Source organism: Mastigoproctus giganteus, chromosome 4 (assembly GCF_048544385.1).
Source record: "Mastigoproctus giganteus isolate SK-2022 chromosome 4, ASM4854438v1, whole genome shotgun sequence".
Classification (NCBI taxonomy): domain Eukaryota; kingdom Metazoa; phylum Arthropoda; class Arachnida; order Uropygi; family Thelyphonidae; genus Mastigoproctus; species Mastigoproctus giganteus.
The window spans coordinates 123,388,221-123,405,935 of record NC_143578.1 but is presented as its reverse complement, the minus strand read 5'-3'; the positions used below and the strand labels follow the sequence as shown (position 1 = coordinate 123,405,935).

General features: G+C 34.7%; 1 protein-coding gene across 5 annotated transcripts in view; it reads left to right on the top strand.

Moving 5' to 3' along the window:
- The window catches only part of LOC150087038 (protein FAM199X-like), a 125,881-nt gene that overhangs the window by 2,544 nt on the left and 105,622 nt on the right, over positions 1 to 17,715 (top strand). Inside the window, exon 1 of one of the 5 annotated variants that reach the window (XM_090371774.1) lies at positions 1,859 to 1,906. The exons of 3 other annotated variants lie outside the window; for them this stretch is intronic. The gene's annotated coding sequence lies outside the window, so the exon portion shown is untranslated. Of the gene's footprint in view, positions 1 to 1,858; positions 1,907 to 10,816; positions 10,860 to 17,715 lie in introns of those variants that run through there. One more of the 5 variants, XM_090371773.1, reaches the window with a different exon arrangement.

Here is a 17,715-nt window from a genome sequence, read left to right as displayed (position 1 = left end):
GTTATTAGTGGTGTCCCTCAGGATTTGGTGTTGGGCCCATTGTTGTTTTGTATATTTATCAGTGATCAAGCTTAATCTCAAAGTTTGCAGATGATACAAAGGTTGGCAGGGTTGTTAATAACAATAATGACAGTATGCTGCTGCAACAGGATCTGGAAAAGTTAGGCAGATTGGCTGAGAAGTGGCAACTGAAGTTTAACATTGACAAAAGCAAAGTACTGCATATGGGTAGCAGTAACCCCAGAGAAATGTACCAACTGGGTGGTGTTACACTCAGGGTAGTGGAGAATGAAAGAGACCTGGGGGTAATTGTGCAGTCAGATATGAAGTTTTTTGACAGTGCAGATAGGCTGCCAGAGTAAGTCATGGTGTCTTGTCAATGATATACAGGAATTTTGCGAGCAGGGATAAGGAGGTGATCATCCCTTTGTATAAGGCAATGGTCAGGTTACACCTTGAGTATTGCATACAGGTCTGGAAGCCTCATTTTAGGAAGGATGTAGATTTGCTAGAACGAATACAGAGAAGGGCAACAAGACTGGTGAAAGGAACAAAGGGGTGCTCTTATGAAGAAAGGCTTAAGTTCTGCAAATTGCAGCTTCTGGAGACTAGGCACCTGTGAGGCGATCTGATTAAGGTATATAAAGCCTTGAATGGATTGAGCAGGCTCAATGCTGATGGGATTCTTCCTGTTGCTCAGATTACAAACCTGAAGGGGCATAGATTCAAACTGAGGAAAGACAGTAAAAAAGACAGTTGCAGAATAGATGTGGAGAAGTTTGCCTTTAGCCAGCAGTAATTGATTGCTGGAACAAACTTTCATCTGTTGTTGTGGAAGTGGATAGCTTAAATAAATTCAAGGCAGAACTAGATAAACATTTGGAACAAATGGATCAGTGAAATGGGAAGGTTTTTTTTTTTTTTTTGGCTGATGCTGTATAAGCTCGCTTTCTTTCATCATGTGCCTCTACTAATGCTAATAACATTTGGAACGAATGGATCAGTGAAATGGGAAGGGTTTTTTTTTTTTTTTTTGCTGATGCTGTATAATCTTGCTTTCTTGCATCCTATGCCTCTTGTAATGCTAATATTATTAAAAGTGCTTATTTGTAGAAACTGTACAATTTATATTTTAGGTACTCAAATCACCTAAAATTGCATTAAAAAAAAAAAAAAAACTCATGGAGACAAGTGGCTAATCTTTCAGAATTTGAATAACTATTTTGATCCCTCCCCAACACCCATTTAATAACTTTCCCTCCAAGTTATTTCTATCAGTAAGGGACAGATTGAAGTTTTCCGTAACAAGCCACTCTCATTTACTTGTCCATTCCATATACTTATGGAGGCTCTCAACGTATGCCTTACAGTTGCCTGGCCTGTGGCATACTCCTGCCTTCCTTCCCTTGCAGTACTTTACACCACACTGGCTCAGTGTTGGTATGTGTTAATTTTGAATTAGGGAATGCTCTTGACATGTGCAGATTATTTTTAACACTCTGCTGCTAATGTGGCATCTCCCAGATGTCAAATTATTCTTCTATTATTTTTCTAAATCTTAAATTTGGAAATGAAATCTCAAATACTTCCTGTGTAATTTTCTCCCAAAAGTTGTTTATAAATGATTATATAGTATTTTCTGTTTTCATCTTGATATACTGTGAATTATGAAAAATCAGTTTTTGTCTGGTGTTTGAGACCACCAGGCAAGTACAAGTCTTTCTTGTTTGTACTCTACTCTCATTCTCACATGCTGTCTTCAAATCTTACTGTAAAGTTTTACTTTTGCTGACTAAATGCAAACAGCTGACAGAAAAAAAAAAAAAAAAACAGCTGTTCATGTGGCATCTACCAGATGCTGGATGATTGCTTCAGTTTGTGGGGACTTTAAATTCTAAGAAATAAGGTAATTTTCTATATTATTATTGGTTTCTCTTGTTTATTTTTGTTTACTGTTTTATAATTGAGTTTTTATAAAATTATAATTAATACAACATCATTTAATTGAGTGAAAAAGATAAAAGTTTTTATAATTGAAAACAAAGTGATTCGCAGATACCATGCAAGTGTATTTGTTCCATTTAGGGCACAATTAATAGGAGGTTAAAGATTTAAAAATACGGAAAATTCCTGTTGTCACACAAATTTGTTGTTGTTGTTATTTGGTTTTTAGGAGCATTAGCAACTAACTAAGGCCATATTGCTCCGGGGATGTGCGGTGGTCATTCCCTGACCTTTCCGTATTTGGTGGTCACGGGTTCGAATCCTGGTCTAATCAAGAAGCGTGTGCTGTGCACTGCTGCTCCTGCCCACCTGGCTACGGAGGTGCCCACACACAAATTTGTTAATTCAACTGTAGGACTCAATAAAACTTCTGTTTTAAGACCTGTAACATAAAAGACATTAATGTAAAACAGATGCCTATATCATTATGAAAAGTAACTTAATTTGAAATTTAACACAAGAAACATGAGAAAAAATAAAATGTATGATACCTTTTATTAAATAAGAACTCTTAACTAAATAAGCTCAATAAAAAGAGTACAACCAGCCCAAGAATAAAATTGATCATCACTGAATGTTTCAAAGTTTAACTGTGTACCAAGCATGGGGTTTACAGGAGGAAAAAAATATTAGAAGTAATGTTCAGAACTGGTATTTTTGCCCATAAGACAAAAAGAATAGTTATTTTTGTCTTATTGTTCTTCTATTCAAAAAGAATAGTTAGTTTTGTCTTATTGTTCTTCTAATAATTAGTCCACTTCTTCTTTAACCTTTACCAGTCATATCGGTCCATTTGAAACATTTTGTATCTAGTTGAGGCTTAAAGTAAGCAGAGCTGACCAAAAGAATTATGATTGCTTTTTTATAACCTTTTTTCAGAGGGATATTTTTATACTGGGGACATTCCATTTCATTACTTCAGGTTGGTTGGGAATAATTGAAGGAAAAATAGGAGGAGAAAGAGAATTGAAGGCCTCCCCCATTATGTAATAGGTTGGGAATTAATCAGGGTTTTACTAAACCATAATAAATAAATTAGAAGAAAACAAAAAGCATAAATTTTTGTCAGCTTGATGAGATACTTAATCATGAGAATTTAGGAATGTGTTCAGCATGCCTGACAGAAAAATATTGAGAGAAAAAAATTGTTTGCCATACAGTAACAGAAGACCATAGGGTTCTTCTAGACCAGTGGTGTTCAACCTGTGGGCTGCATGCTGCTCACCTAAACATTTTTTGTGGCACGTCCCAGCCTATAAGAATATTTCAGTAAATTTTCATAAAACATGCAATTCAAGTATCAAAAGTAACAAAATAAACAGTTGCCTGAAACATAAATGTTAATAATACATAACAAATGGTATCAGTGTTGTTTCTATGTTGCTTACATCAGAACTGCACTAAATAGAGAAATGGGGAATCCTCTTGTATTGATGAGTAATGCCATCACAACTGGCTTACAAATGGCTATCTTAACTCAATTATATGATCTGCAGCAACTAATAATGAAGCAGATTTAAAAGGTTTAGCCTCCTCCCTGCAAACTCAAAAATCTCATTAATAAATTTTACTATTAAGTTTTTATTAATTCATAAAAAAAAACTTTGTATACTTTACTGTAACTTTAAACTTTCAAATAAAATTTCTATATTTCGTTATGTAAGAAAATATCCAGTTTGCCCATCCTGCAGGCTGTTTATATTAGAATAATTTTTTTAAATGGCCTTTCAAAGGAAAATGGTTGCACATCACTGAGATAGACAAACACAGAGATCCTTAACATCACCTATCATAACATATCCAAAGATTTTTTACATTGGGAGAGATCCTAGCTTAGAAGTAAAGGGAAATACAGCAGTGTGTCATCAATACAATTCAGTTCCGCTGTTAAAGGATATGCTTTTCTACATAACATACTCATTTATTACAAAATTTATTATGTGTTACAAAGAGTATTTTTATCTAATTAGATATAAATTGTAATTTTTTATGGTTAATACAAAGCATGGTACAATTCCGATTAAAGTTTGTAACTTATTCCCAAAAAAACATTTGCTATTCAAAGATAGTCTTTCAGTGGTGAAAAATTAAGTGAAGAAAGAATCGCTATTCTGTTATGCTGCAGAGCAATTGGCAGTACAAAACTGAACCCCATATTGATTGAAAAATTTTCTAAGCTAAGATATTTTAAGGTGATTCATCAACTGCCATACAGTTATGAAGGCCAACAGAAGTTGTGTGGTGCTTGGCTTACAGTCAAAATTTTTCAGTATTGATTATTGAGAGTGATAGATGAATTACTTCAGGAAAAAAAAAAAAAAAAAAACCCCTTTGATTAATTCAGAACTCCTGCCTAAAGTTGAAGAACATATTTTCTGATACTACCAGTATTTTATGCAGCAGCTGAAGTAAGGCATTATTTATAAACTTAATAAGAGACCATATAAAACCTGCCTGTTATGATATTTAATCCACCCCATAGGAGGGAACAACCTGCAGTCCAAGTGGAATGGCGCATTATAGCCTCAGTTGCTGATGCGCCAATAAAACCCAAATCAAATCAAATCCAAGTGGAATGCCTTGCATCTGGATGCTATTCGTAATGTTATTTCTCAGGACTATATTGCATCAAAACTTTGAAGGGACAGCTTCTTATTTATCAATGGCTTTAGTGAATATATCATTGAAAAAATGGCCCAAAGAATATATATCATTGAAAAAATGGCCCAAAGAATCTTTAGTTTACAAAATTGTGCAAATGAAATTGGATTCTTTCTTTAAATTAATTTATTAAAGAGTCAATTGGTTAAATTTTTAAAGGTTTAATTGGTTCAAGGTTGCATTTGAAATAATGGGTTAGGGGAAATAATAAAAACTGCATTAAATTTGTGTATAAAAAACAAATTAAACTTTATTTTTTGTTTATACTGTGACAAAATGATGAAAAATGATTATAGGATTGGCAATACAATTAGAAATAATTTAACAAGATTTACTTCTATATCTCATAAAAGTAGACTATCCTCCTACTTTGCATCTTGATTTTCTATGACATCATCTTGGTTAGCTTTTTTTTATTTAAAAAAACTCAGAATGGATGATTGTAAGATGTGCAAAGGGTAACAAATTTTCAAATGAATGAGGAGCTCATGCTAGGGAAAACAAGATTAAATAATTCAAGGGATACATTGGGCAGTAAACTATACAAGAACACTTAGTTGTAATTGTGTTTACAGTATATCGGGTGTGTTGTCAATAAAATGAATGAATTTGAACTCCTGGTTAGGACTACTGATTAAAGCTAACAGAAACAAGTTGCCCAGAAATAAGGGTTGATGAATTTCACCATGGTGTGCGTAATGTATTTAGAAAGAATAGGGAAGACAGAAAGCACGATGGGTTTTCTGTTAAAAGTAGCCTGAACACGAAAAAAAGCTTTGACAAGTTCCTTTTGCTAGCATAGAATCTGTGATGTGAGGTAGTCTATTGCAGGAATAAAATGAGAGGGAGGTTTTAATTTTGGGAAAGTGGACTATGCCAGTCAAAGATGCTGCATGGCCTCTATCAACTGTGCAGATAGCAGATGAAGACATTGGAATTATGGAATGTCTTTAAAGCATATACAAAAATTATGAATACATGCACTGAGTGATAACTGAATTATAACAATACTACCTAATACACCATTCACACTGGAGCCTAGGCAAACCACTGTTTGCCTAGGCTCCAGTGTCCAACCACCATGTTGCTGACACCCACAGTATTTGCTGTCAGCAGTGAGGAAGGGTGTTTCTTGGGTCGTCTACTGTGGAACCCCATACATCAATGTGTGGTGCATCTCATTTGGGACATTGTTCTTGCACACCCCCATATTATATTGCAATGTCAATTGTAACCTGCTGTTGAGCCTGTACAACATGCTTTACCCATTGCTCATCACAAACATCTACTTTGCATAATCCTTTACAGTTCTGTCAGTGGGAAGTGGTTTGACACCATTCTTTGTACACCTTAACCATGGTGGGCCGTGAGCAGCTGACAAGACATTCTGTTTCTGATATGGAAGTACCTGTGCACAAATTCCCACAGTTGTGTCCTTTTGAAACTTCATGATATATTTATTATGTGCCATAACTGCTACTTTATCACAATCAGACTCAAATTACTCTGCCCTAGTATATGAAGGTGAGCTATGCAGATAGTCCATTAAGAATGGGGTGATCATAATTCAGTGATTGCCGAATTATGACCACTCCATCCGTAATGATCCATATAAGCTGGATCATTGAGTGTATATACCATTAAGAAAATATAGTGTGAGGAGGGTCCTGAGATGGTTGAATACAGAGTTTGCCAGTCTAATAAAACATAGAAAAGATGGCATGGGAAAGTTGGTCAAGAAAAGTACTGAAGCTTATAACATATACAAGTAGATCTGCAGTACTAGTATTACTGAAAAGATTAGGTTGGCAGAGGCTGAGTAGGAGTAGTCACTAGCTTATAGAACAAAGAATGGAGTGCAAGTTTTTCATGTGTGAATCCACAGAAGATTGAATGAATCAGGTTAGATATTTTGTGTAATGTGTGTGTGGAAAAACTTAGATAATCCAGCTGATGTTACCAATGAATTGAACAACTTTTTAGTGAAGAGAGGAAAGGCTGAGCAGCGCAAAATTCATGATATTGAAAGAACAGAAAAATGCTCTTCCCTAAAGCATGTAAGGATCCTGGATTTGACATATGCTCATTAATTTTGAGGGAGGCAGGAAACCATTAAGGGCATCATTGGATTTTGGAGATTTCCTTTAGATTGGAAAAGTGCCAATACACGAAGGTGGATTGAGGAGTGAGGTGGGTAACTACAGCCTGGTAAGCCTGATTTTGGTAGTAGCAAAATTGTGGAAGCAATTAAAAAGATTGCATTGCAGGGAAAGTTAGATAGAAACTGAATTCTGAAGGGTACATAAAAAGTTTCTATTAACTGAAAGTTATATTTAGCTAACGTAGTTAGTTTTTTTAATATAGTTACTTATGAGTTGGATATAGGAAATAATTTCAACATTTGGTTATTTCGATTTTAGTAAAGCATTTAATTCAGTCCCTCATGAGAGGTTTCTTTTGTATAAGCTGGATCATGTGGTATTTTCATAAGGATTGCAAGGTGGCCACAGGGCAGTTAGCAAAGAATTATGATTAATGATTACCCTTCTGATTAGTCTAATGTTAAAAACTGTTATGCCAAAGGTTCGGCTCTGGGCCACTGTTTCTGATTTTCATAAATGAGGAGGGAATAGAGGGGTTTGATGCCAGAATTTCAGATGACATTGAAGGTTGGGAGGGTGGAAAATGAAAGTTCCAAGAATGTCTGTCCAAGTCTTCCTTTCAGGAAGACTTTGATAGACATTCTTGGAACTATGTTCATTTTCCACCATTCTTGGAACTGTTTTAATGCAGCAACTATGTAAAAAATGTATGAAAAATGCATTGTCTTACATTTGTACACTGTAGTAGCTACTAGGTGTTTTATACCAACTAAGAGATATTGTTCAAAGCTTAGATATAAGTGGAACTGATGACTCATGCAGAGAAGAAAAAATTACATGGAATACAAAGAAATTATTAGTGATACAGATTCCTACAGCAGATATAAAGCAGTTTACAATAAAGTTGTAGAGGAGGTTAGGCAGTCTAAGGCAGATTATGAGAACTCTCTGAAAAAGAATACAAAGAAAAGTAGCAGATTTCTTTACTTACGTAAACACTAAAGGAATGGATGAATCACATTTGTTTGCTAGACATGAATAGTTTAACTGTTGATGATCCTGCTCAGCTTGCTGATAAACTAAATAGATATTTTGTGTCTACATTCATATGTGAAGAGATTTTTAGGGATAGGAGTGTATCAAATTATAACAGGGAGCTAAATGAAATTTTGATAACCAGAAGGAAGTGTGTATTTTATATGCATACAGTAATAAGTAACTATAATACTTATTACTGTGCATATATTGAAAGTTAAGAAGACAGAAAATAATCATTGGCATTTATGAATTTCTGAAGATTGCAATTTACAGGAAATACATGTGAAGGAAGGTTGATATAGAAAACAGAAATTGAAGGAATGAACTAGGAAGAAGAAAAGTTAGTTCTGTGAGTTTGAAGTGGGATGGCAAGTGGATGCTGACTGGTTGCAACACGTTCAGACTTTCTTGGAAGAGAGAGGACTTATACATGGGCCGTTCAGAACAGTGCCCATGGAAGTATCTATAGAAAAGGCGTGCAGCAGAAACAGAACATTTGACTTAGAGATTGGAGTGATTCTGTAAGAGAACAGGTTATTAATTAACCTAACTGTCCTCTTTTGAATGGAGTCTAGAAGCTTGTGAGTTTTTTTTTTTTGGGAGTACCAACACAGTTGTGGGGACAGTATTCTGAAGTGGAGCAGATTTGAGATTTGTACAGAGTGAGAAGTTGCTTAGAAGCAAGGTAATGATACAGATAGGGTTTTCAGTCAGTGTAAGAAGGTCATTAATATACAAGAGGAAAGAATCGAAGAAACTGCATCTTCACTAAACTAGTGTTAATGGAGAAGCTGGAAGCCATCTACCATCACCCACAGCAAGCAGTCAGAGAGAAAACTGGATACCCAATTGCAAAAAAAAAAAAAAATTGGCAGTCCATAAGATGAAGTTTAGAAGGTCTTTATGCCAAACATGATCAAAAATGTCAAGAGCAACTCTTGAATGTCATCAAACTTTTCTATTGAATATGTTGTAGATGGGTCACTTAAGCTGGTATATCACAGATGGGTTGAATGGAACAAAGGGTTGCTCTTACGAAGAAAGGCTTAAGTTTTGCAAATTACAGTGTCTGGAGACTAGGCACCGGCGATGTGATCTGATAGAGGTGTATAAAGCCTTGAATGGTTTTAGCATTCTCAATGCTGGTGGGATTTTTCCTCTTGCTCAGAATTAATCACCTGAGAGGGCATAAATTCAAATTGAGGAAAGACAGATGTAGGATAGATGTGCGGAAGTTTGCCTTTCGCCAGCGAGTAGTTGGTTCGGTGGAACAGACTTCCATCCCTTGTTGTGGAAGTTGATAGCCTAAATAAATTTAAGGCTCAGCTGGACAGGTATTTCAAACGAACGGAGGGGTGAAGTGGAAGTTTTTTTTTTTTTTTTTTTTAATTTTTTTTTTTGGCTGATGCTGCATAAGCTTGCTTTCTTGCATCATATGCCTCTACTAATGCTAACTAACAATCTCTATTGGCGATCACTGTTCAGATGGAAGCTCTCAAGATAGTGGGTGTATGAGTTGATTAATAGATTTCTCCATTATTTTGGAAAGAATAGAGGTAAGTTCAATAGGATGATAATTGGATGGGAGGGATTCGTCACTCTTTTTTAGGAACTAGCTTGGTATGAGCAACTTTCCAAGCAGAAGGAAAAACATAATAGAAAAAGAAGTGTAAAAAGGTTACACAGGACTTGTGCAAGCTCAGAACCACAGGTTTTGAGAACAAGTGAAGTACCATCAGGTCCTGCTGCTCATAATGAGACTTGCAAGTATTTTCCCATTTATAATGTGAAATAAACTACAGCACTGAAGTTTGTTTGTTTATTCTGTTTAATATTCAACTCATTAAAAACCAGTTGTGGATCTGTCATCACCATCAGCAATAGAATGGAAAATTTACAGTAATGTTGAGACTCGTGATATAGTGTGTTAAGTGCCAAAGCAACGAGATGTCAATATATTATTTGTGCTTGCACATGTTGTTTAGTCAGCTTGCTTGTTTGCTGGACAAAACAACCCAGGTTTTTGGGAAGATAACCCACACAACCCTCATCTGAAACTGACTTGGCTACATTCTGAAAAAACTATAAATTTCATCAATAACAACTCTTGGTTGACTAGATCGTAGATATCATCAGTCAACTCTTTATTGTTATTGATGAAATTTGAGCCCCTCTTCCAGCTGGTGTGGGAAGGTGGTGATTATAGCCATTATGTTAGCCATCAAGGGCATACATTATATATTTGTTCATATTATTGTATTTGGTAACCCAGCATAGAAAGTTTGATTTAAAATGGGCAAAAGAGTGCAACAAAAGGTATGTACAGTTGTATCCCCTTATCCACTGATTCAGTTACCCGCGGTTAACCACGGAAAAAAAAAACGAAAACACTTAACGCGTACTACTCACGTATCTAATAGAATGCTTCCCTTTATTTTTTGCAATGTCAATTTTAAATCAAATAGCTTCCCTTTATTTTTTACAATGTCGCATATGGTTTGGTCACCAACATTATAATGGTTCTTTACAGATTTAATGGATGCACCGTTTTCAAACTTTTGAATAATTTCAAGTTTTTGTTTAATTTGAAAGCATAGCGCTTGTGTTTGCCTATCATTTTCGTGTTTTATAAAAAAAAAAAAAAAGTTACTATAAAAAAAATTCCGACATCCCTGATATAAATAACGAAACAAAATTTTTCCTTTTGCAGTGCGACTGAACACAACAATCGATGCGATGCACTAAATCAAACTAAACATTTGGGCTCTCAACTTTTTTTTTTTTTTTTCGTTTAGTTTTGAGTGTGGGTATGAAGACAGCGGAGGTTGCAAGTAATAGGTTTACGAATCTCCCAATGACGACCTATAATGCTGGTTCTTGTCTCTTATTTACGACTTGCAAAATATTTATACCTATTCTAGTTATTACTTGAATTTTATTATCTCTGGTTGATTTTTTTTTTTTTTTTAATTAGGAGTCTTGAAGTGTCCCGGTTAATCCAATCCCAGTAAATCGAGAGTCTGCTGCACTTTATTATTACCGTATTTAACGTTGGTAATGTCTTACTGTGTGTTTCATTTATCAGTTAAACTTTATTATACATATGTATGTACAAGAAAATCACCTTATATGTGGGGTTAGCAGGCGTTCACTTATATCCGCGGTTTCAGCCATCATCATCCAGTTAGAAATCCCACATTCATTTTACAATCCTTAAAAAAAAAAAAAAAAAAAAAAACGAAGAAAAAAATGAAATAAAATAATAATAAAAGTAAACTAATTAAGAAATATTTAATTCAAAATGATTTGGTATCCCTTCAGCTTTAAATTATTCAACTTTACTGTATATTTATGTGCAGTCGCATCCTTTCAGAGCTTCAAAATAACTTCCGATTTGAGACAAGGTGGTGTCCTGTCACTACTACTATTCATATCTGTTATGAATGATGTGCAATGTAGAGTCACAGAATAACTTGGACAAGATCAGATGAAAGTGATGCTCTTTGCAGATGACCTCTGTATATGGGGAGGGAACAAGTACAGTGGCAAGTTGATGTGTGGACAAGTTTGGCCAATGAATTTGGGCTGGTTTTCAGTCAAGAGAAGTGATGGTTCTGAAGAGGAGTGGTGAACCTGATGGATACATTTTGATGGAAGGGAAGGCACCAAAAATGGTTAAAAACTTCAAGTATCTAGGAAGTACCATCACAAAGACTGGAGTGATTGATGAAGAAATAAGCAGAAGGATATGAGCTGGCAGGAATTTCTGTAGACAGACAAGAGATCTAAACTGGAACAGGAACATACCATTGAAGTGTAAGAAGGCCATATACCAGACCTGCTATGTACCAATTGTGACATTTGCATCTGATATTTGGACTATGAGGAAAAAGCATGAAAGCGGAATGCAGGGGACAGAAATGAGGTTTGTGAGGAATATAGCTGGAAAGACAAGACATGACAAAATTAGGAATGATGTGATTAGGGATAGAATTCAAGTAGAGAGGCTCCAGAGTAGGATTGAAAGGCTCTGCTTGAGCTGTTTTGGACATGTCAAGAGGATGAATGAGAGGTGGTTGCCAAGAAGAATTGCAATTAAAGGACAAAAGTCCGAGGGGGGGCAAGAATGAGATGGATAGATATAATAAAGACCAGCGTTATTAAGAGAGTAGGAAAGTGTAGCGAAATCAATGAAAGAGAGAAGTTCATGGACAGGACATGGTGGAAAGGCTTCTTACGTCGACCTGTGGAACAGTGGAATGATGATGACGACGAAATTCTTGATGATGACGACGAAATTCTTTCAGAATGGGTAGTGTGTGAATAATAAAATGAAAAGACTATCTACTGATGAGAGAAAATGCATGTTTCTGATCAGTATTACATTTTACATATAACTACAATATGAATTTGTATGTAAGATGATTCTTAGTCTTATATGTGATAGTGAAATCTTATAAATGTGGCATTCAAAAGTAATTAACTAATAAAAGTAATTAAACAAAAGTAATTAACATAAATATGGAAACTGCTTCATTGGGCTTGCCACTTTAAGTGTTATAATATTACCATATTTTCCAGACAGTAAGACAATCCATAAAGTTTCCACTCTGTTGTTGGTGATCTGAGGAGGTATGCAAATTTGCAAGTTTTTTGAAAAATGTCACTGTACAAGGTCAAATCAAAAGTAATGCACAATTACCCACACACGCATGTGCATAAGGAAGAGGGGAGGGTTGTTTATAATGTACACTTGTTACTACCAATTACCTGTTAACACACCTAATATTATTTTTCTAGTGTTCTTAGATCTGAAGATATGGATGGACAAAGTGATAGCTGTTTTTGGCAATGGTGTGTGATGGAGTTTCTGTTCAAATTGTGTGTTTGGTCAGCCACATCATTCCATTTAGAATTTGCTGATGGTAACTGATGCATCATCAGTTGTTCCCACTGTATAGAATTTAAAAACTGCCTGAGACCTTTCACCTTTACGAAAGCAAAAAGCCTTAATTTTACCCTTGATGGTTGTTACATCTTCAAGTTGAGTCTGACATCAGTATACCATGATCACTGCTACCTAGTAGTTCTTTTATCTGCAGATTCTTAATGCATGAATAATGCATGCACGAGTATTTCCCTCTATAACTTGCTGCTGTAGAAAACAGTCATCCAATAAATCCACAAAAGTCAATATTCCATGGTAGGGTGGATTTGAGATTTGTACAGAGCAAGTAGTTGTTTGGGGAAAAAAAGTAATGCTGAGAGCTAAAGAGAAAATGCAGTTTTTTTAGAAGCAGAGGAAGCAGTATTTGTGATGTGCTTTATGATAAAAGATATTAGAAGTCAGGGTAATCCTTAACAAAAATATGTGATCTCATCTCGTTTTGGAAATCTGGGTATCATTGAAGATACAGGAGGAATACTTTTTTTTGTGTGTGTGAAATAAAACAGGATTGAGTTTGAACAGAGAGTATCAGTTTATGAAATTGAAAATATTTTTTAAAGTATTTATGGAGTCATAATAGTTTTTGTATTGAATAACAATACAAAACATGGTTTTTTCCTATTTCCCTGTCTAAATATAATTGTTTATCATATTCAAGAGTGGAATATTGTAGCACAAGTGTTTCTGATATCTAATAAAATTCTTCTAATTTCTAATAGACATATGTTCTTTAAATTCAACATATATTATTTGTGTAAATTTTATTAAACAGATAAGATCTGTTTAAATAAGATTATGCATTTTGTGGTTCGGTAAATATGATATAATTGACTACAGGAAACACTGCGTTTTCTTCTTGAAGTAATATATTTCTGATGTTTTTAGCATTAGTTGAGGCATATGATGCAAGAAAGCATCAGCCAAAAAAAAAAAAAAAACTCCTTTCCATTTCACCGATCTGGTCACTCCAAATGTTTGTCTAGTTCAGCCTTAAATTTATCTAAGCTGTCAACTTCCACAACAACAGATGGAAGTCTGTTCCGACAATCAACTACTGCTGGCTAAAGGCAAACTTCCGCGACGCTTCCTCAATTTGAGTCTATGCCACCTCAGCTTCTTAATCTGAGCAAGCAGAAGTATCCTGTCAGCATTGAGCCTGCTCAAACTATTCAAGGCCTTATGCACCTCGATCAGATCACCTCGCAGGTGCCTACTCTCCAGATGCTGCAACTTGCACAACTTACGCCTTTCTTTGTAACCCTTTGTTCCATTCACTAATCTTGTTGCCCTTCTCTGTACTCGTTTCAACAGCTCTACATCCTTCTTAAAATGAGGCCTCCAGACCTGTATACAGTACTCAAGGTGTGGCCTGACCATTGCATTATATAAAGGTATAATCACCTCCTTGTCTCTGCTAGCAAAATTCCTATATATCATTGACAAAACTTCATAGCCTTGTTAGTTTGATAAATTTCTAGCATTCCTCTCCTTGATGTGTGAATATAGATGCAAAATACTCGTTCAGTTTTATCAGCTACTTGAGCAGGATCATAAATATTCAAACCATCTATGTTAAGTGGACCAATCTGATCATCCCCTTCCTTCTATAGTTTACATTACTAAAGAACTATTTGCATTTTTTGCCAAAGATTTCTCGTAATCTGCCTAATCTCCTTTGTGACTTGATTACAGACTAGCTTATATCTGCCATAAGTTTCTGTGTCACCTGATAATTTATATGCATTTTTCTTCTCTGCCACAAGCCTCATTAATTCATCTGACATCCATTTAGGCCTGAACCTTGAACAGTATTTCTTAGTTGGTATGAAAAGCCTTGTAGACTCCAAGATTAAGTTCCTGAAGCCTTCCCATTTAGAATTCACCATTGGTAACATCAGTTGATCCCATTGTATAGAATTTAAAAACTGTCTGAGTCTGCTGTAGTCACCTTTACGAAAACAAAAACCCTTCCCTCAGCAACTTGCTCTAGGCTGCTGCTCATTACAATAAAAGCAGTGCAAGAATCACTTTCGCCTGCAGCTACTGTTAATCGTTTAGTCTGTGAATCACCCCCAATCTAGCAGTTTTCTGACCCACCTAACACTGCCTTGATAGCATGAGCAAATATTTTTGACTCTTTCTATTTAAGTGTATCCCATCCCCTTCCTGTTAAGCCATCTCTCCTGTTAGCAAGCACAGACCACGCTGAAAAAAATTCTACCTCGTGAGCCTTGCACAATATCCAGGGCCAAATTGATTGACAAGGCTCTCGTCATATACTCCCTCCTATTGTGTCTGGGCAGAATTGCAGACACTTTCAAATTTAACCCTAACTCGCGACTTTTTTTCAGCATTGACTTGTACTTGTGAAGTAAATCTGCAGATTCTCAAAGCCTGAGGTACATGTGCTGTTATTATTATTATTATCCATATGGTACAAAGAAGAATGAGTGAGAGAGAGAGAGAGAGGAATCACCAAGAAAGAATGGTGGTATCCAGCTCAGGACCCTGGGTGTGCAATCCAGTACTCACCAGGTGTGAACCCCTAGTTTATTCAAACTATATATCATTGTAAATTTGATTTTAGAGATAGTAGGTTTTTTTTTTTTTTTTTCTTGACTGAATTTAAAAGTGTAAAATGTGATGCTGGAAATGTTCATTAAATCTTTTTTTGTATGTGCAGTTTCTTATGTGTGCTTGGTAATTATAATATATTGTTTGTCTTGAAACTTACCAAGGGCTGCTGAAGCAGCAATCACAGGAAAGTTTTGCAGTGCATCAAATTTTAAATCTTAAATAAAAAAAATAAAATAAATAATTATAGTTTGGATACAGTTGTCAAAATTAAGAGCAACCAATGAGAAGCACATCATGCAATATGATTGTCATGAACTGACCAGTTCATAAACTTTACTATTTTAGTAACAACATTCCTTTGTCATTTGAAGTCCTGTTTGGGGGTTTTGTTATGCAGGGTATTTTGCCTGAGTCTTAAACCACTACCTGGCATTTTTGAAATTCATACTACCTAGCGCATCCAAGTCCTCCCTGGTACCATATAAATGTTTAGAATAAATGCAAGAAATAATTTAAAATTGGGCATTTTTTGATGTATCAGTTTGAGGCATTTCTTGGTGTATTCTTTACTTTAATGGGCATATTGGACGTAAGAAGAAATAATATATAATTTTTAAATTATTATTTTAATTTATTTTGTTATAAGTTAATGTTAAATCAGAATAAAAATCATGACAAAAGCTAGTAGATATTTTTATTAGCATATAAATGCATATAGATATCCTGTGCAATATGTTCTTGTTTATATTCTGGCACAGACACTAGGTCAGAAGAGTTTACAATAAATCATGAATACAATCGTTAATCATATTTAGCAGTCATGGGCTTGAACCGTGATCCACTCAAAGAGTCTACTACTGCACACTTGCTAATGACCACTGCCGTGTCAGGCCTTAATCTTTTAAAAATATATTTTTAAGTTTTAAAATAAATTTGTTCTTAATCTTTAAAATAAGTCAGGTTTTTGCAATATATGCCTCATTTTAAAAGTATTTAAAGAATTTTTTTTTTTTTTTAATGTAAACAGTTTGAGAGCAAGCCAGATTTGTTTCCGCCACATTCTCAGTCTTGATTGAATTTCTGCAATCAAGTGCAGAAATGAATTGATTGAAATGGATTGAAATGTACAGATGTGAATTACTTGCAAATTACAGTCTATAATAAATCAGGAAATTACATCAATCATATTATATTATAAGCTGATGTAATTATGAAGGTTTATTATTTTGTTTTTAGTATTGTGGAAAATAGCAATGGCCACATACAGAATTGAAATGCTGATGCATTTGGAAATTTTTTTTGTCATATTAGTGGCTCATAAGCAACTTGTATTTGGTGTGCCAAGCTGTGCTAGCTGAACACCAGCACTAAAAAAACGGGAAGACTTATTAAAATAAAAATTCCACTTAAACTATTAGCTGTGCAGAATGTAAAGTCTATTAATGACAGTAAAACAACAGTTGACCAAACATTTACCAAAAACTTGTAATCTGAATTATCTTATCCACTAGAAAATTATAATCCAACTAACACATTTCACACTGGAATAGTGATGCAAGATATAAAATAAAAACCAAAATTAAATAAAATATTTAACTTCTACATCCTTCTAGAAATATTTTTCCAATCTGTGATGTTCATTTTCATAACAAACTCACAGTGTTCGTAACAAATACTTAATCCTCTTGTTACATAAACCAGTACATAGGTGTATACACAGTGCCAAATATTCAGATCTGATCTGATTTTTTTTAAGGATGTATTTCTCAAATTCCAACAAAATCAAGAGTACAGATCAAAGGTCAAAAATATACTGAGGGAATATTAAAATTCATATTTATATCACTCTGAGAGCCATTTTAATTAAAGTTTTTTTTATTATTATTATTTATTTGGCACAGCCCATGTACTGTTACAACTGTTACTGAATTAATCTCAAACCGTGCCTTGTTGTTTTTCAATAGATTTTTCCTCAATAAATGCTGTTGTACAGACAAAAAAAAAAGCTAGAAAAGCATTCATTAAAAACAAAATAGGTATAGATTGGCTTCATTTTTTTCCCCATCTATTTTTTTATTTTAAATGTATTCTTCAAAAGCTGGAAGTGGCAGAGCCATTCCAGACCTCAGAGAGGACTTCTGCCACTTTTCGAGTGCATTATGTAATCGTTGAAGATGTGCACTGTTTTCCACCAGCAGAACAGTACCAGCACAATAGTAGAAATTACAAATTTTCAAAAAAAAAAAAAAAAAAAAACAGAGAGAAGCTCCATTGTTGCCAAATTTGAGGTTATTGTTTTAATATATTCAAACAGATCATGTAGTATAATTTTAAAATAAAACTAGCCAGTTGATATGCTGTGTAATAAATAAAAATTTAAAATTT